The sequence below is a fragment of the Schistocerca piceifrons genome, chromosome 7, assembly GCF_021461385.2.
Source record: "Schistocerca piceifrons isolate TAMUIC-IGC-003096 chromosome 7, iqSchPice1.1, whole genome shotgun sequence".
In the NCBI taxonomy this organism is placed as follows: Eukaryota; Metazoa; Arthropoda; class Insecta; order Orthoptera; family Acrididae; genus Schistocerca; species Schistocerca piceifrons.
Genome location: NC_060144.1, coordinates 297,462,068 through 297,483,984, shown reverse-complemented (window position 1 = coordinate 297,483,984; position 21,917 = coordinate 297,462,068).

Sequence of the window (21,917 nt, the reverse complement as noted above, 5' to 3'; positions counted from 1 at the left end):
CCAAAATAATGCACCCAATTAGTCCCCATACTGATTTGAAAGTACCTGTCCCCCATGGAATCCCTTCCTGTCTCCCAGGAAAGTACTGCAATCGTCCCAATGCATTATTTGTGTCCATGGAGAAGACCAACTCGCGCTGAACATTAGTGAAGCCCCGTAGTCAACTCCTTGGGGTACTAGCACGGAGAAGCATTTCAGTTCTTGGCTGCCCACTAACTGTCTGCCTTCAGCTTCTTCGTGGGCGAACACGAGACGGGATGGAAGGCTCTCCATACCCATCTCCGAGCTACTGAAATTTGTTAGTCGTCACTCACCATTGCTCTGCAGCAGTTAGTCCAGAAACTGTGTCTAGGAGATGCCAGAACCTGCCACAACGATAGAAGACGCCGCAGGCTGGCTCTCACATGCATCCAATGCCTTGGACGCCGACGCCTAGTCGGCGTCAGTCAGTTTCCCATGTAATAAGGTGGCCTCCCCGCTATGTGTGATACATTGCCGGATGGATGCCTCACCTGTGAACTGAGTGTAAAAATAAGAAATTTAATGGGTTAATATGGAACTGAGGGATCTGAGCTTCTCCGGAATTATACAATGTTCAAATAACTTAAGGGAATGAAGTCGTCGACAATTGCCTATGTTTTGACAGGAGCACAACCTGCCAAAAATAAGACTTTTCCAAATGTGATAATACGGGAGCTATTCGGAAGTAAATTCCGACAGGTGACGAAATGGAAACCACTGAGAAAATCCAATAAAGGCTTTGCAGATATGTGTTGGACAGTTTTCCAGCATGCCCGTCGATCGCGCTACGTTGCTCATTTCAGTTCTGAGCGCATGGCGAGCACTTAAATATGCCCAGAAAATAGTCACACGCCAAGTATGAGGACCTGGTGAGGGATTTCACCTGATGCCACGCAGATCGCTTAACGTAACTCTCATACGGCTCCGTCTTCGTGACAATTCTCGGCCGCAGTCATCAGGGGCAATGAAGATGCTCCTGCGCAGTTTTTGATAGGAAGTGTTAGATTATTCCCGCTGCGTTTCATCTCTGCTCAGATGAACTGCTGGCTATGTAAACAACGTTTTGCCACAGACAACGAGCTATAGGTCAGCACAGAGAATTTCCGGAAAGCACAGGCGGCTGCATACGATCAAGACACAGAAAGAAAAAATACACCCAATTGCCACCAACACAAGGACAAAATCGCACACATACACAATGTACTAGAATAGAAACAACACAAAATGTGAAAGAAATAGAAACTAAAAGATGGTGCACAATGACATACAACCACAAATACGCACACAGAATCCCCAATATTTTCAAAAAGCAAGGCATAAAAATAGCACACCAAATCCACAACTCAATTCAGAAATACTTCCCAAAAACAACAGGAAAAACTGATTTATATCAGAAAACAGGAATACACCTACTGAAATGCAATACATGTGTTGGGAGCTACATAGGTCAAACTAGGAGGACTTTGACACCAGATACAAAGAACATGTAACAGCATGGAAGTATAGGACAAATCATTCAGCTGTTGCAGAACACTTACACCAACATAAAATTACAGAGACACATACATGGCAGTCAGAAGGATAAACAACAACAAAAACACCTCCTCACCTTACAAGAAAACTACCACATCCAAAAAACCACAACAAAAAAGAATGAACTCATAAATGATCAGACAAACTTGGCAATCCACGTACTCCTTAAAGTGATTAAGCACTTAATATTACATTAAATGTACACGTATAACCAGAGGTTCCACTTACCACCACCATCTATCAGATTCTGTCCTATAATCACTGACCAGGCCCATCATTGTCTCTCCCCCCCCCCCCCCAAAGTCCCTGCAAAAAATAAAAAAAAAAAAATAAACCCAGCCCCACTCCTCTCAAGTCTCTACCTACATACAAGACAATTTCACTAACCCTTCTGTCCCTGTCTATCTCTCTCTCTCTCTCTCTCTCTCTCTCTCTCTCTCTCTCTCTCTCACACACACACACACACACACACACACTCACACACACTTACATAAAAAGAAATAGTTTCACAGGTAGGCAACACTCAAAACGTGAAAGAAAACAGACATAAACAATCTTGCAGTGCAGATCGAGAAACAGTTTAAGAAAGTGAATTGTAAATAGTGCAGCGCAGGACATACTGCATAATTGCAAAAACTGCCAAGTGCAGATGTGAAGTGAAACCTTTCGACATCAACCCCTGCTAGCAAGGAGGGAAGGGGCGGGTTATGTAAAGAAACTACGTAAGTAACTTGCAGACCAACTTTATAAAGAAAACGCAGTTTTTAACCCAAACAATCAAAAATGTACAAACGCATGTATCCAATTTACAGAATAACAGCGGAAGATGGTTTATAAATGAAAGCGAAATGCGTCTGATGTAATTATTTTTAGTTAGACTGCAGTCAGCTCAAGACGTAAAACCTGTAGTAACTGATATTAACAGCTGCTGCGGGAGATGGCCATGCAAACAAACATATTATGACGAGAAATCATTTATATTAATGAGAAGGTTATGATATAGTCGAGTAATTTTGCAAGTGGGTATTTACTGAACAGGGTATGTCACCAAATGGTGATACAATTGGAACCATCTGTGCACCAATCGACAAAACGTCTATATAACGTAGCCGACGTTAAAAAAAAGGCCGCCGATATTAAGGGGAAGTCCATTACATTCTTATAGTGTCTGTTTTTGACAATATGTGTTAAGTTCGATTCAGTGTTCCTTTGGCCATCTATGCATGTCCGAACGAACGTTGCATCGAACTTCCCAGGCATTTTCTAATAGCGACACTGTACTTATGTATTTCCTACCAAAGCCAAGGAAATCTGACGAGAAAAGAAATATCTCCCCGTGCACCAAGGTATCAGACATTGGGACATACGGAAGTTTGGCTCTGCCCACGAAGCTTCCTCAGATGGCCAAAGCGGTTACCACGACTATTTGCGTAAAGCGGGAAATTTGTGGTCAAGTCATAGTCCGCAACAAATTTCCATTTGCCTACAGTAAGTTGTATAGCTGCAGTGGTGCTGCGGTCGCAGTTTTTGAACACACTACATAAAAAGAAGACGCTTCACTACGTGAAGCACGAATACGTCTCTTTTGCAGACAAATAGAATCGATTTATGTCGTATAATAGATTTTTGTAGCAGAGTAAGGAGATACGATTAGAAATGTGCAACTGATGGGAAGGAATTGTCTATAATGTGTGTTTCATTAAACATTTTTAACATACGCGGAGCCAACTGAGTTGAATGAACTCTGTGTGGTTAAGAATGAAGTGGATAGTGATGTCTAACAAGGCATCTAAACGGCAACGTTAAGGTGATCGATCTGAAGGTAGTAGCCAATTTAGAGGTGGCGGCCGGCTGTCTCTCAAGGCCGACACACTAAAGAGTGTCAGGGAGACGCAGGCATGGCGGGTCACTGTAGGAAGTGCTCCTAAATTTAACTTGCAAATATTAATACTGTCGATATTATGCGTATAATCAAGTAATATGATCTTTTTTATGTAAAGGATTTTTCTTTCTTATGAACTGAACTGTATTATTTGATAATTAAAGAAGTAAGTTAACCACCTAATTACTATGGAATGTGAAAAATATGTGTGTGCAATTTCGCCAAGAAAGAAAATAATTATAATTAAACAGTAAGGAAGATGTAAAGGACTGTTAGAATGGTGTGTGCGAAATGTAGTTTTTTTTATATGTACCTATAATAAAACTGATGGTACCTCAAATCATGGGAAATTTGCAGCCATAGTAACTAGATGACAGGAAGGTCAAAACTAGCATCTTATTCACTGTGGTAATGACGACCAACCATGAACGATGACGGAACCACAGCAACCAGGACATCGGGTTTAGGAAAATGTCTGAAAAATGACATAAATAAAGTCAGTGGCGTCAGCTATAAAAGAATGAACTTCAAGTTGTTAATGCTTTTTAAAAGAGTTGTGGTAGGTGTTCATGTTCTGTAATAGGATCAACAGGAAATAGATATGAAATGTGTGATGTCTACACGTATCCTCTTCGATAAGCAGTCGCTAATAAAAGAAACTTTCTTCACACTTTGTTTTCATTTAATGTTACAATATTGAAGAACACACCTATGGATTTTTATCGGAAGGCAACCAAACCGCTGACAAATCGAATGGATTTATTTTGTAAATTTAGAAAAGTATTGACGTGATATATAACTAATAACTCCCATCAAATTTGTATTCAGCGTGAAAACTTAAAATTTGACGTTGATTGTCTTGAAAGTTGAATGTAAGGTACTGCATTTTCTATATTACTTTGTATTTATTATTCACCACAATAAAAATCGTCATGATGTTAGTATTTTGAGAGCTTGAGAAATGGAATTCTAACATTTCGGTGAACTGAATGAACAGAAAAACAGTGTACACTTAATATTTATGTAATTTTGTGTAATATGCTTATTTATAACAATTCTGTAAATGAAAGAAAATTGTTTGTATGATTGTTCATGACTAAGTTCATGTATGCTTTAGATTTCTGGGAAAGGGATAGGTTTACTACATAAAAATGGCCAAAATGTGTTGGCTACTCCTAAGAACTATAATACCGTCAGCCTTTTATTTTCAGAACTGATATTTGTTTCAGAAACTCTAATTTTAAAAAAATGCCACTCAAGGGCTCATGAGTTTCTTCTTATTTTGGATAGAATTTCATTTTCTAAATTTTAAGTTATATTGCGACACTTCAGTTAGCATAATTAATTCGCTCCATTAAGAAACACCTACGACACAGTAGTGAGTAAGTGGAGCGAGAGAATGTATTCGAGCCACGAAAACGATTCATGCTTGGTGATCAATACGTAGGGGAAGCACATACATTCATGCACAAAAGCCAGAATTGTCTCTATTAAATATTCATTAGTTAAGTCCACTTTTGTAGTAGAATACAGTATATTAGTACAAACCCGTGCGTAGGAGCTTTAATGCGGCAGTTGCATTATGCACTAAACACATTAAATCAGTTCACAAATTTATAGCTACGAATGATATATGAATAGCTACTAAATTATACGAAGTGCCCATTAGTTTCCGGCTGTGCGCCAAAGGGATAGAACATAGTCAGTGTCTGTTCTCTTGTGATAGTGATGGCATGTTATCTGAGCCTATCTGAGTCTTAGCCATACGCTTGGATTTTAGTAACATTTTGCAATAAATTATTTCTAATACTTCGTTGTAAACTGTTTTACAGTTTTCGCTAAGAAATGCGCCGTAATGGCCTTCGGAGCTTACTGCAAGTAGATTGTCTATCAGCACCTCCGTTTATTATCAAAGGTCTCCTGGTTGCATGTTCACTGTGTTACAAAAACTATTTCGAGGGACAGCACCAGTGGCACATTTACAGAAAACGGATACGAGGAAATTCTGCACACCGATTCATTAAGGTAATCCAGGGAAAGTTCAACTCACTTTGCACAGTCTAGAGTGAGGAGACATGACCATTTAAGCTCTACGTCATTTACGATACTATCTACGGACTCGTAGCTAAACTGAGAAATATTTGCAAAGGTTAGGTACCACAAGAGTACGTCGCGACATCTAATAACAAAGCGTCAGGCAGCTTGTCAGGAATTTCGTAGCCTTTTTAGAAAATTTGCTAATGTTAAAATTGAATCGGAACTACAAATAGTGATTTTCTTCCCACTATTTAACACCAGACGTGACTAAGTGTCTACCAACAAGAGTAATTTCGTCGGGCCTACCCCTCTAGGCACCTCCAAACCAGACCGCGTGAGAAGCGCACATTATTAAACAATGAGGATGGGCGTTACTGCAGCTTAAAATCTCGCCTCTGCGTCGCGAGCCAGCCAGACACCTGTAGAAGGGTCTTACTTTCCAACCAGCCTCAGAACACCTGCAACACAAACGAAAACATGCTTCTTTTGAGCGTTTTCCCTTAAAGAGATTAACTTCTTATTGCTAGGGACCACAGTCACGTAAAATTTTTCTGTAAAGGAAATCATTTTCGCCATTTCCGGTAGGGATTGTTTCCCCATTGTAATTTGGCATTTGGGCTATTGTCAAGTGGTATTGCTAAAGATTTTGCTTCAGCACATGTCACGACGACATGTGTGGGTTTCGGAGAGCCTTAAAATCTGGCATGTGCATTTTAAGCTGCTCCAACATGTCAAAATTTCAGTAGTGTAATAAATAATTTTTGCAGTCAAGGGTGAACATGATGCCTTTAAACAAATCCACTAGAATGCCTTCACCTGGAAGTGCGAGCTTGTATGTTGACAGAGCTGCCGCAAGGGAGGAAAACTTTTCTCCCATGACCGATGCGTTGCTCTTCTACAGGAGACTCGCCAGAGCCATGGCCTATCTCAGCAGTGAAGGCAAAAATAAAACTACGCAATTTGGTAAGAGATGACTCTCTTACTCTGAGTGTAAATAGTGCTCATGTTGCGCTTATACAAGGAAATCCATTTACATCCAAATCAGAGGATTGGCTAGGAAAAGTCTGATAGCTTAATATTCTGCAATTGCTTCTGATAATTGTCGTGGCTTGCCCCATTCCCTTTCTATTAGAAGAAGTGGAAATTAATCAAGTTTTCAGTGCTATTACCCAGCTTCCAATTAAGAGGACACTTTGAAAGCGATTGAGGACCGCCCAGTACATTGGTTATCGATCACATCAGATTGGGAGGGAAGCTATATTTCTCTCTGTACCGTGAGTCGGATGAGTGCATTGAAGTGGTGGTGGTGGTGGTGGTGGTGGTGGTGGTGGTTAGTGTTTAACGTCCCGTCGACAACGAGGTCATTAGAGACGGAGCGCAAGCTCGGGTTAGAGAAGGATTGGGAAGGAAATCGGCCGTGCCCTTTCAAAGGAACTATCCCGGCATTTGCCTGAAACGATTTAGGGAAATCACGGAAAACCTAAATCAGGATGGCCGGAGACGGGATTGAACCGTCGTCCTCCCGAATGCGAGTCCAGTGTGCTAACCACGGCGCCTGCAATGAAGTGCCCTCGTGACTGTCAGCAGAGGGAAGTGAGAGTCAGTCGGAAGCCCACACACCGTTTCGCAAGAGGTTATGTTCAGAACCAAATAATACATATTTAGGATAACGGCGAAGCGGAAAAAGCTAGCTAGCGTCTCTGAATGTTTGGGCAATACCACATCTCCACCTAGGCTCCTGCAGGAGCTGGCTAAACAAGAAAAGCAGAACGAATAAAGTCATTCCCGTTGAAATGTGACACGATTCTCCATCAGCTTCGCAGTTCGAGGTGGAAGCCACTGCTGTGCCAGATGACGTATCCTATCACCTTCAAAGGACTTCGCCTCCAGTAGCAGCAGGCAACCACATGAGCTGGGGACTTTACGCTGGCTTGGTTTCTTTCACTGACTGGGCCGCTTACCGAGTGACTACCTTCTGTTCGCAACCGCTTCTGTAGTGGGACAAATGTCCGGAACTCGGCTGCGGCTTCCATCGTCACTGGTCACCGCATAGTTGCGGCTATACTCCTAAGATTTGAGACGTACTTGATGTAATGATTTAAAAACCGTCTATCATGGAAATGGCACACGACGACCACAAGATAGACGGGCTGCTACGAGATGGTACACTTCGGAGGCAGCTGGCCCACAGTTACTAACGATAGTGTACAGGGCGTCGGCAGCCACCAACGTCGTCGAGGGGCAACAAACTTCCGCTTGCTGAAATTCTGTACCTGTAGCAAAATGAATCAAGGACAACTGTACGTAAAGATGTTTCATCGACGGCTCGCCAAGCGGTTCTAGAGCTCACCATCCATACAACCCTTTTCCTGTCGAGAAAGCGGCAACTTCTCCTTACCTAAGAAAGGCCTAGTCGTCCTCCACTCTGGGATCAGGTCACTCTCCAAATAGTAGAAACGAATGGAGCATGCAGCATCCAAGGAGGCCTTCATACGTACAGTGTGGTTGGTAGTCATGATCATATGTCGCTGGGAGTGGGAGTGAATGAAAGTGATGTAATACAAAGTGCCAAATTGCTATTAAAATTTTTCCAATATCTCCTCAAGGTATTGCTTAGTAAGAAATCGTAAATTTCTCAAACACACTTTAAGAGGCAAGTATTAAATAATTTTATTTTGTAGCTTTTCACATGTCTTGGAACAGTATTTTGTGCTCTTATCGAATTTAAGTATGTTAACACCTTATTGTTATTCTCCTTTTTATTATTATTATTTATTTTATATCGAACTTTCAGCTTTAGTTTTGGACTTTAAATATTGGTGTTTCTTATTCCCTACGACCAATTAACAATAAGGAAAAGAACAACAACTATATGTTTAGAAACACCACAAGGAAGCGGGTACCATACTACATCTGCTAACACCTAAGCAAGCTGCCATCTGTTGCATAGGGAACACAAATATTTGTTAAATACGCTGTTATGTCCAAAAGCATTGTGCAGTCCCAGTAGTCTGAAATAATCTGATATTATTTTCGGGGCACTTACAACTATTTCTGAAAATGTCTTTTCCCTGCTCGTCTTGTTTAATGTGAGAAGTACATCACTATTGCATTCTCCCACACAGTGATCTTATTAAGTAGTGAAAACCGATGTTATGGGTACAGAGAGACTGGAACGCCATGATTTCCAAAACGCTAACGTGAACCTGTTCTATTAAATCTTTACAACAGGAACTAAATGACGTTTCTCCAGCGTCAATACGTAAGGTACAGTTCCAGTATGTTCGACAATGCGGGGCTTTGTACAACCGTTTACGATGATCTGCCTCGGGATGAAAATGTTATTGAAAGCAAAGGAACACAAATAGCTGTTATAGCTATTGAAGCTGATGAAACCATGTGAACCCATAACATTATACAGTGTTACGTCTGGTAAGTGTGACAAAGGACTTTGACTACTCTGAGGTTATGTAACTAAACTCGTAACGCTTTGCTAACTGCATAAATAACGGTATTGTAACCTCTAGATTCTTAATAAGACCTACTGATAATTGTCTTTGATGCCTTGTTAAATTACGTGATCGTCCATCTGGTAATCACTAAGAAATAGTAAGTTATACTTCTCCTCACTCGCCAAAATAAAAGCAGATGTCACCCACAGTACTGTATATGAATCTACAATTTAAAAAAATGCTAATAGTATCAGACGTTGAATGATAAATTCTAAAGCTTCACTGCTTTTAGGGATCAATAACTATATAGCGGTGTATACATATACACTGACGTTAATATGTACGGCAATTCTGGCTTGTAAATTTCCCGGATATTACAGCCACAGTCTCGAACGTATAAAACAATTTAATGTGTACCTTGGGCAAATAACAATTTTTTTCGTTCGATTGGCCGCACTATTCCACTATATAAGCCTCACTTAACTTTGTAATGTTACAAGTATTTGATTACGTTAAACAGAAACATTACTGTAAATATTTATATCTGTTCTCTTTAAGTTACTGTTTCAACTGTTCGGAACACGAAATTCAACATGTTCTAGGCGGCAGTCTTGCGGGGGTGGGTGGACTATGAAATTTATTCTCCTCTCAGCCACCGAATTAAGATTATTCCGTAAGGAATATCGGCTGTTCAGCGATTTTTAGTTTTTGAGTTAATTACCTTTAGAAAGACTGTATTATTTGGCTTCTAAAACGCTCTTCCGCTGTCTGAGTAAACTGCTTTTCTTTAAAGAAAAACTCTTGCGGCGAGCATGTCCGAATTTCCAATTTTAAACTATGCATAATCTTCAGAGTAGGGGAACCCCGTTCCTTATACATCAAACACTCAAAATTTTCACTTCAACTTGTTATAAACTCGTAACAAGTTTGATTACTGCTAATGCTGTAGAATTTCATTCTTTACCTTTGTTTCAATTAGTGAGCTTTGATAGCTTATAAAATCAAGCTTTTATAGTGTCAAATCCAGTTGTTAGAGTAGTTACAGTACCAATCAGAGAAAAATTAGACTTATTTGCCTGCAAATAGCCACCGCATGTGTAAAACCGGCTTTTATGTCCCAGTCCACAAAACACAATGAAAATTGCCAGAAAAGTAACGTGAGGTACTTTTTAAGTAATATACCTTGTACTAAATAACACAAAATAACTATTAAAATCACTCAGAAGAACGACATTTATTATCATTAACCTTATAATTTATTGTCAAAAAATATAGTGAGTCGTTCGATGTTTCTTGTCATACAATCAGGCAGTTACTGTTCCAAAGTAATTAGGAAGCAATAAAAACTATAAAACAGCGAAATTCTTAATTTGGGGCCTTTCTGCTTGCAAATATAAATAATATAAATAATTCTCAGTCCTTAGACACTACCCGTGACTATTTCTTGAATTCCATAATCTAATAAAATCTGCAAACTAACAAGTAAAAGGATTCTATGGGTTTCAACATTGTTTTTGGGATGTAAGTGTGATAATACGTATTAAAAATTGAAGTAACTTTTAAATAGTATCGACTACTTGAATTAGAATGTGGTCAACGCTACATTAGGTCTCATTGTTTAAACAGGATTTCCCAGAACACATATTACCTACAGTTACATCAACGTGATATTTTAGGCATCGTACAGGCTATGTTACGAAACCTGAATTTAAGGCAGGTGGAAAGTGGGAGAAAAGAATGTTGAGGGGATAACAAGGTCACTGATAGTCATTGAGTGTGCAGTAACGAACCCTTTACTTACCCAAAACTGTGATGACCTGTTTCCACACTCGAAGTACGTATGAAAATCACAGTATAGATTATTTGTCCCCAAAACTTGTAAAGATACGATAATTTTGAGAGTGAAGGTACTAAAATCTGAAGGATTACCGCTTTCTTGCCGTGGTGGATAGAAAGAGTCGATTAAAAATTAAATGCACGGGAAAACATAACCGTTGCGAGCTATTTGCAAATATTTACAGATAATTATGCTTTGTTTGAACAGCGCTGTGAAAAAGCAGCAAAACACAGTTTCTGAATGAACGGAAGCCACCAATAATGCTTTAGGGCCCTCAGAGTCGGAACTTTTGTTCCTGTGATGCTGATGGATCGTTCCAGCGAGTGCACTTGACAATTTGTGGTTTAGTTGCGCAGTGCATGTTTGCTAATGGAATTAATTATACGTCACAACAGGAAATGTATCCATTAACGCATTTCATCGAATGAGTTTGAAATTACTCATCCACTAATGCTGACACACGTTCGAAGTCACAGAGGGAAAGAGAAATAGTCACTGGGGACTGGATAACATATCTGAGTTGCTTATATCCACCACTTGCTCTACACGTCTAATTCTTTGGATGGTTTGTGATATGAATAGCACAGAATACTGCTTTAAAAAATATGTATACTATTTATACTGTTCAAATTTAGTTAATTTAAGTGACTTAATCGGTCATATGTGACTAATATCAGAATTTTTTCAATAAAATAAGGAAATGGTAGGAAAAAAGACGAGTATAACATCGGAAAAGTTCCGATCAAATAATGTAATGACTGAAAGATATGAAATACACTATATAAAAACTCAAAAGCGGCAGAAATAAAATTATCATGTCTTCATACTGTGTGTTTGTAGGAGAATCTAAATCAGAGAGAAACCATATTCAAAGTCCCATAATAAATAATTACGTCAAACATTACCTCAGCAGCGTCTGATACGAAAATTACATTCAGTGGTTCCCGTAGAGATAGTTGTTTGGGATTCGAAAGAAATGAGAACATAAATTTAATTTCAGTACAGTACTACAAAGTGTTTTAAATTTTTCTAATACTGTTGTGTTCCAATAGTAATGCTAATTACAATCTCTAATAAAATACATTACTTATTAACAGCTTCTGTTAATATACTCCTTTAAGGTGAAGGAGGTGTCACTCAACGCCAGGCTGTTTAAGTGTCTTACACGCCAAACCATGCCCACACTACATATTTATATGCTTTGGAAAGTAGATGAATACTGACTCTAATGTTACGTCCTTGAGGTTAGGAGGTTGCTTTCCGTTCTAGTTTTATATCCGTACCCTGCATGATTTTTAGGCAGAGGAAAGTATTCATAAAGATAAAGGACATTGATGAATATATGTATTGTGCAAACTGTGTGAAAATAACATCCTTTTTCAACAGACTGCTGCAGGGAAATTTTAACATGTATCATAATATGATTCGTATAACACGCTAACTGCTACAAAAGGTCACTAAAAAGTGTTTCTGTAGCTCATTAGTGAATCAAAATGTGCTAGTACACTAGCCTCATCAGTTCTTTATCACTGTAATGTGAATCTCGTATACTTCTCTAAACTAGTTTCTACATTTCTAATCAGAAATCAGACTTACTGCAATTGAAGATAGGGTAATTAATACTATGTTGTAGGTTCTCGGATGAACGGTAAGCTCTGTCTTTAATCCCAAATACAGTGGTGTGTAAAACATAAAGACGAAAGCAAGTATCATATGATGTGCCAACTAACATAGCTCGATGAAACTTGGACCACACGTAGAACGAAACTCTGCAGTGTAATACACTACTGTACAGTACAGTACAGTACAGAAGGTAACTGAAACACATATGAGGTGTGGGAGTCCGAGATGAGCTTTTCTTAACGATTATAATTACACTGAAATCATTGTGATTCATGACGATTCCCTACCGACTAACAAAGGCAGAAAATCGTTCGAAATAATGTGTATTATCATCACGAACGGCAGTGCTTTATCTACATCTGGGGCAGCCAATCTTATTTACCTGCCGCCCATCTCTATGTCTCTGTCAAAGGTAAAATTATCTGATGGCCCACCAGTTATTCGTGCATTATAAAGTAGGGAATTAATTTTACTTTATAAAACTGAGATACGACTAATTACAGCACTTAGTGACCTTTGCTTAACAAGTACTTCACGTTAGAAGTTTAGGAAAATATATACCATTTACGGCCCAACATGAAGGCTGCAACGCTCACTAGTGGACGGTAGGTTCAAGCGACTACTCCTGACTTACAACGTCCTCCACTGCAGTTCTTGTGGTAGGGCGTCCCACTCCTCGACGATCGTGTTTGATAACTGGTGGATGATGGTTGCTGCATGTCGACGTGCTGCGATACGTCTCCCCATCTCATGACACAAGTGCTCGAGGGGATTCAAGACAGAGGACCGGGCAGGCCAGTCCATTCGCTGAGGGTAATCTCGTTTCAAGAGCACCTCCACTTGCACTGTTAGATGCGATAGCGCATTGTCATCCATATACAATAAATTCAGGGGCGAATGCAGCCTCCGAAAGACGCACACGGGGAAGGACTACAGTGTGAGAATAACATTAATTGGTGAGTGTTCCGTGCTCAAAGATTTGGAGGTCAGTACCGCCGTACAACATCATGACTCTCCACATCTTAACATCCGGATCACCAGACAGATAATTTCGAAAATGTTCTTAGGTGTTTTACGTCTTCCTACCTCTCGTCATGTGAGGATACGTAACGCGGATAAGTACACTATTTGACGAAAAGTCATCAGGCTTCTGACTGGATTGATGTGGCCTGCCACGAATGCTTCTACTGTGCTAAGCTCTTCATCTCAAAGTAGCACAAGCACTATACATACTCAGTTTTGTGTTGGATGTATTAATATCGCTGTCTCCCACTACAATTTGAACCCTCTACAGTTCCCTCTATGTCCTTGGAAGTTATTCCTAGGAGCCTTAACATACACTACTGGCCATTAAAATTGCTACACCACGAAGATGACGTGCTACAGACGCGAAATTTAACCGACAGGAAGAAGATGCTATGACATGCAAATGATTAGCTTTTCAGAGCATTCACACAAGGTTGGCGCCAGTGGCGACAGCTACAACGTGCTGAAATGAGGAAAGTTTCCAACCGATCCCTCATACACAAACAGCAGTTTACCGGCGTTGCCTGGTGAAACGTTAGTGTGATGCCTCGTCTAAGGAGGAGAAATGCGTACCATCTCGTTTCCGATTCTGATAAAGGTTGGATTGTAGCCTATCGCGATTGCGGTTAATCGTATCGCGACATTGCTGCTCGCGTTTGTCGAGATCCAATGACTGTTACCAGACTATGGAATCGGTGGGTTCAGGAGGGTTAAACGGAACGCCGTGCAGGATCCCAACGGCCTCGTATCACTAGCAGTCTAGATGACAGACATCTTATCCGCATGACTGTAACGGATCGTGCAGCCCCGTCTCGATCCCTGAGTCAGCAGATGGGGACTTTTGCAAGACAACAACCATCTGCACCAACAGTTCGACGACATTTGCAGCAGCATGGACTATCAACTCGGAGACCATGGCTGCGGCTACCCTTGACGCTGCATCACTGACAGAAGCGCCTGCCATGGTGTACTCAACAAACAACCTGGGTGCAAGATTGGCAAAACGTCATTTTTTCTGATGAATCCTGGTTCCGTTTACAGAATCATGATGGTCGCATCCGTGTTAGGCGACATCGCGGTGAACGCACATTGGAAGCGTGTATTCGTCATCGCCATACTGGCGTATCACCCGGCGTGATGGTATGGGGTGCCATTGGTTACACGATTCGGTCTCTTCTTGTTCGCATTGGCGGCACTTTGAACAGTGGTCGTTACATTTCAGATGTATTACGACCCGTGGCTCTACCCTTCATTCGATCCTTGAGAAACCCTACATTTCAGCAGGATAATGCACGACCGCATGTTAGAGGTCCTGTACGGGCCTTTCTGGATTCAGAAAATGTTCGTCTGCTGCCCTGGCCAGCACATTCTCCAGATCTCTCACCAATTGAAAACGTCTGGTCAATGGCGGCTGAGCAACTGGCTCGTTACAATACGCCGTTCACTAATCTTGATGAACTGTGGTATCGTGTTGTAGCTGCGTCGGCAGCTGTACCTGTACACACCATCCAAGCTCAGTTAGACTCAATGCCCAGGCGTATCAAGGCCGTTATTACGGCCAGAGGTGGTTGTTCTGGGTACTGATTTCTCAGGAACTATGCACCCAAATTGCGTGAAAATGTAATCGCATGTCACTTCTAGTGTAATATATTTGTCCAATGAACACCCGTTTATCATCTGCGTTTGTTCTCGGTCTAGCAAACTTAATGGCCAGTAAAGTACATCGTCACGTCCCTTCTTCTTGTCGGTATTTTAAATATGCTCCTTCCTTTTAACCATTCTATGGACAATCTATTCATTTCTTAACTTGTCAGTCCAGATAATTTTCAACACTCTTCTGTAGCATCACATCTCAAACGTTTCGATTATCTTATGTTCCGGTTTTCGCTGTGCCCACGATTCACTACCATGTAAGGTAGTGCTCCAAACTTTTATTGTTAGATAATTATTCTTCAGATTAAGGCCAATGTTTGATCCCATCAGATTTCTCTTCGCCAGGAATGCTCTCTTTCTCTATTTTTTATGCTCGCCTTTCTTCGTACGTCATTAGTAATTTTGCTTTCTAAGATAGCAGAATTTCTTAAATTCGTTTGCTTCGTGATGCCACGTGTGATGTTAAGTTTCTCGCTATTCTCCTGTATGATACACCTCATTACCATTCTCTTTTTAAGGCTTACTATCAATCCATATTATGTGCACATTAGACTGTTCACTCTATCCACAAGTCCTATAATTCTTCTTTAGACTCACAAGTATAGAATGACACCAGCGAATTTTACCACTAATATCCACTAACCCAGAATTTCAGATAATTTCTTGAATATTGCATTTATTTCCGTTTTTGGTTTTTCGATTTGTACAGGTTGAACAGTAGGGTAAATTACTGTATTGCAGCCTTTTTAATTCAAGCAGTACATTCTGTGTCTTCCGGTCTAGCTCCTCGTTCTTGGTTGTTGTACCTGTAGTATACTAGCGAACCGTGCTATGCTTTGCATATGCTAATTATCTATGGGAATTGGATACATGTCCTAATCTCCTTCTCACCATTTCTCTGGGCATGATATTCTGACCCCTCTCTCTATCCATCTCCTACTCACCCTATACCTCACCACCACCTCCTCCTCCCTCTTCGATCTGTTCATCTCTTCTTTCCCTCCTTACACACATTTCCTCATCCCCCTCACCGCACCCACCACATTTCTATGAATCTCCTCTCCCTCCCCCCTCCCACCCCCCCTCTTCAGTGATCTTGAGCCTTGTTTATTGTTACAGCCAACTAAAACTGAATTGGTAAATGAAGTCTCCTAAAACGAATTGATAAATCATTTGGGATATCTCCTATACAAGGTTAGAGACGTATCTCCTGCTGCTGAATTTGTGAGGATAGTAGCTTTAATGGCAATATTTCGCATAGTTTTACTCTGCAAACGGGTAATATCACAATGTTTGACACTATACTAATTTCATGGTAGTATTGTAATCATAAGACGATATGCCATATATATAATTTACGTGATGGCGTTTGCGTTTAAACAACTAACGGGTGCTTTATTCCTACACTGGGTGGATCCTGCGTGGCAAAGACTGTTTAACTAGGTGACCCGTGAGTCAAATACCCTGGACCTAAAAATGTGGATAACACAAACTGAACTGATCTGGTGCTTAGCAGACTTTGAATGATCAAATCTACTGAAGTTTCTCTACGTAGGTGCAGCTGAGAGCAAGATGCGATTGAGATCTGTACGCCCTGACAATGCCGGAGTGGCACGTGACTTGCATCTTGCGAGATGTGTGCGGCGAAGGTGAGACGTGGAGGCGGCATTAGTGAATCGATCGCAGCTACGAAAGAAATTCTAAAATCTCACAGTCTAGCGATCAGGCAGACGGATAGAAATGTACTCTCTACCAGAGCCCTGAAATCACGGCAGATTTCGGTGTATGACACATACGTTTGCTGACCATACCGAGGACCAATTTGGCTCACTTATACGACAGAACGCACAAGGACACCAAACGTCAAAACTGGTAAACTAAAACCACGTAAGTGTGCCCTTGGCAAACGAGTAGTCTGAGACGTTCGAACTCACATTGTTGGTACAGGAAGAACTTCACCACAGGCTCTCCAGTCCGAACTACTTTCAAGTGAAGTCAGTCTCAGAACAGGTCCCAAGTACCAACCACACATGCCAGAGCTCCGAACAGAAGTGTTTACCAGACTAAAGTCCTGCGGCCCAGTGCCTCGCACCTCTAGGAAAAATTGAGTTTTCCCGCAAAGTGCACGAACGACAGCACCTTCACCCTGTCTTGAGCCAATCACTGGGCTCTAGAACAACTAAATCTCCCCACCCACACTACAGCACAAGCTCATGTCGAGCCAGGGCAAGAGTTAAGAAATCTGCATCGCTGAAAAAAAGGAAAGGGAAATTACTGGCTTTTTTAGGTTTTCAGAGAGGGCGAAGATATGATTCTCCGAAATCATTGCTCTCCCGAAGCAACAAGCAAACAGATACAATCTCAAAGATCTTTAGCTAAATAGCCTGTGCCTTGGAACTTGTTCGTCCTCCAAACGTTTCTCAGACGCCGGATTTTTCTTTTACAACCGAGGCAGCCAGAGGAAGTGCTTCACTGGCCTATTTACTCTATTGGCAAACACGAAAACTTGTGAAATTTTACCACACGTGGATCGGCACACAAACCCTGGTTTACTATTCCACTGTGTAGAGACGTTCCTTTAGAAAATGAAATGGCTCTGAGCACTATGGGACTTAACATCTGTGGTCTTCAGTCCCCTAGAACTTAGAACTACTTAATCCTAATTAACCTACGGACATCACACACATCCATGCCCGAGGCAGTCGCGCGGTTCCGGACTGAGCGCCTAGAACCGCGAGACCACCGCGGCCGGCCGTTCCGTTAGACCATTGCCCCAACCAGACTTCTGCTGGTGCTGCTACAGGTATTGCGGCATTGTTCTGCTGGAGTCCTGGCGTATGAATCCATTCAGCATTAGCGGGACATGGGACAGCCCTACTCTTCCTGTTCCCCTCTGCAATGGATCGTGCGCCTGGCAGCACGGGACATCGGATTAGCTTGCCTTTTGTTGACGGGAGATGTCACTCTGAGCAACCCGCTGAGTCAGTTAGGATTGGCATGCCTGTCATCTCTGGTGCCTTCTGACTCACTTGTCCCTCGATTAGCGGCCTGGTGGGTTTTGTTGCCGGTGCGACGTAGTGTCCCACTGCCGGCGCTGACTTGAGACGTGCCGCCTCCAGTGGGGCTGCATGACGTAGGACTGTCAGCTTGCAGTGGCTGGTTCTGTCACAGTGGGTGGTCTAGTCCTGCTCACCTGGCCTGCTACAGCCGACACATTACAGCTGTCCACTCGGATCACCTTTCGCTGGCTGGCATGGGCCGAGATGTCCAGTCTGCTGTGTTGGTTCTGGAGTCTGGAAAATCCTCAGGTGTGGTCAAGTGCCATATTCTCCCACAAATGTCATTGGATCGATATAATCAATTTACAGAACAGTAAATAAGTATGAGTGAAAATTATTTTTACTTAATATATTTATTTATTTATTATTACTAAGGATGAAACTTCAAAATAAATTTAATGACTGCAGGGCCCTATTAATGTTGTATGGACGTAAATTATGTGGAGTGAGGTGTCTGTTTGAGTGTTCACGTGTTTGTGTTAGTTTTCGGTTAGTCCTACTCCTGTCATCCACCCTCATTTTATACTGGCGCTACCTCTATACCTCCAACAAACGTGCAGCCTTCTCCCAATAGTAAATACTAACTTTTTGTACTACCTTATGCAATTGTTAATACCACCGAAGCGAATTTTCATGCATTTTATTCCTTGTATACTCCTCTTTTATTTTTCGATGTTCGGCAGTTTTGTCTGCTATTTGCACTTCCAGTCGTGCTGTTTTGGCATTGCGCTTCGCCTGGTCTGCGACCTCATGTATTTCTGTTGTCAGTTTCCTGACATTCTCTAGCTCTTCTTGGACTGTTACCATCTCTGTCCTGTTTCCATCATTAGCATCTGCGACCATTCTTATGACTAATATGTGCCTTTCAGCTTCTTGCCTCATCCTTTATGCCTCCAGAAGGAATTGCATGAGAGCCTCAAACTGAGATCCACTACTAACATCTTCCAGACTAGAAGAACCAGATTCCTTGATTTGTTCATGATTATGGTCTACCACTCTCACTGATGGTGCGTCTCGTACCAGCAACGACTACATTTCGTTCTGCTGTGGTCTCCCGTTCACTTTCATCACATAACTGAGATGTGTCTTCATACTCTGCAGGTTCTACTTTCGACATTTCTGCCCTTCAGCAACTGCATTTAATTGGGATCGTGTGTAATATATGCCTAGTCACCGCTAATAATGTGACGTGTATCCATTGTTAACTAAACACAATTACTCCCGCTGCTCTGTAGTAAACGTGCCTTCCTTCTTGTAAGAATACACTATATTTATGACCCAAACGAATTTAAACACTACACATTCCTATGCCACATAGATTCCACTCTAAATTACGCTTCCGTGAGCTAATGATTCCTAGTACCAGACAACGAATTCAAATAACAGCACAAATGAAAATCTCGATCTATCCTAACAAATCAGCACAACACCGTTCGCCTTCAGAAACAATCAAGTGACACAGAAGTCAGACCCACATCATGAAAATACACACATACGATAATTAAGTATTAGTACTATGCCTAGGTGCCAGAAACACGAATCATACCAGTGCACGATATTACACATGGGGAATAGAAAATTCATTTGGCAATACTATTTACTATCTGATGGTCAATTCAAAATTCTGAATGACTACGCTAGGCAACGCTATCTCATGGTCACACAAGCTGCCATCATTCCGAGATCCTGACTGGGGACCCCACAATGAAAGGTAACTCTGGTGGGACTATTTAAATGACTGAGAATGTAGGCAAAATTTAGTTTACGAACACCACTTATTTTCATATAATAGACATAAATTATGCTAAACAAGTTACAAACTTAATACCCTAAACAACTAACAAGTGCTTTAATATACGCTGGGTGGATCCTGGGTGGAAAAGACTGAATAACTAGGTGATCCGTGAGTGAAGTACTCTGGCCCTAAAAATGTGAATAACGCAAGCTGAACTGACCTGGCGCTTAGCATACTTTGATTGTTTCTCTACATAGATGCAGCTGAGAGCAAGTGCCGATTGAGATCTGTACAACCTGAGAATGCCGGATCGGCAGTACGTTACCCTAACTACTTAGTGTGGCCACGTGCCTTGTAGCTGGCGAGATGGCGGAGGCTAGGCGTAAAGCGGCCCCTGTGAATCGATCACGGCCACGAAATAAATGCAAACTCTCACGCTCTAGCGATCAGGCAGACGGATCGCAATTTACTCTCTACCAGAGCCCTGAAATCACGGTAGGTTTCAGTGTGTGACACACCCGTTCGTGGGTCGTACCAAGGACCAATTTGGCTCTGAGCACTATGCGACTTAACTTCTGAGGTCATCGGTCGCCTAGAACTTAGAGCTAATTAAACCTAACTAACCTAAGGACATCACATACATCCATGCCCGAGGCAGGATTCGAACCTGCGACCGTGGCGGTCACGCGGTTCCAGACTGAAGCGGCTTTAACCGCACGGCCACACCGGTCGGCGGACCAATTTGGCCCACTTATACGACAGAGCGTACTAGGATACCAAACGTCAAAACTGGTAAACCGAAAACAAATAAGTGGGTCCTTGGCAAACGAGTAGTCTGACACATTTGAAGTCACACTGTTGGTACAAGAAGAAATTCACCACAAGCTCCCCAGTTTAAATCACTCACAAGTGAAGTCAGTCTCAGGACAGGTCCCAAGGACCAACCACATATGCCAGAGCTTTGACCAGAAGTGCTTACTAAAGCAGAGTCTGGCACCTGAGTGCTTCACACCTCTCCAGAAGAAACATTGGGTTTTCCCGCAAAGTGCACGAACGACACCGTCTTCATACTGTCTTGAGCCAATCATAGGGCTCTGTAAGTGCTAAATCTCCCCTCCGTCACGACAGCACAAACTCATGTAGAACCAGGTCAAGAGTTAAGAAATCTGCATCTCTGAAAAGCAAAGAAACTGCAAATTACTGGCTTTTTATAGTTTTCCACAGAGGGCGTTGAGATGATTCTCTGAAATCGTAGCTCATCGCACGGCAACAAGCAAACATACGAGTACAATCTCGAAGATCTTTATCTAAATAGCCTGTTCCTTGGAACTTGTTAGTCCTAGCTATGAGGTGTAATAAAGATTCTATCTCCAAACGTTTCTCAGACGCCGGCGAACACGAATACTTGTGAATTATATTACTCAGGGATCTGTACATAATGCCTGGTTAATGACTCCACTGTGTAAGCGCTTTCCTTTAAACCGTCGCCCCAGCTCAGACTTCTGCTGTCACCACAGCAGGTATTGCGACAGTATTCTGCTGGAGTCCTGTCTTAATGAGGGGCTGCCCTGTCTGTCCTGTACGGTTGTGGGCCCATCTAGAAAGATTTACTAAAGGATGGGCTTCCCGCCAATAGTTTTCAACCACCAACAAGCCGTTTTGACAAACTAAAAAAGTAGTTCAAATGGCTCTGAGAACTATGGACTTAACAACTGAGGTCATCAGTCCCCTAGAACTTAGTACTACTTAAACTTAACTAACCTAAGGACATCACACACATCCATGTCCGACGCAGGATTCGAACCTGCGACCATAGCGGTCGCGCGGTTTGGGACTGAAGCGTCTAGAAATGCTCGGAACTCCGGCCGGCTACAAGCTAAGAATCATAAAAATACCTCATGGTTTTAGCGCCCTATGAGGTTCCATCAACGTCTGTTCAGGTCGTTTACTTTCTAGAGCCTCACTTAGGGTGCGTCAGGCTGTAATGAAATATTTAATAATTTTCCGTATGCGAAACGTAGGTGGGAGAGGAACTTGTTCTCTCTCAAGTTTCCAGTCC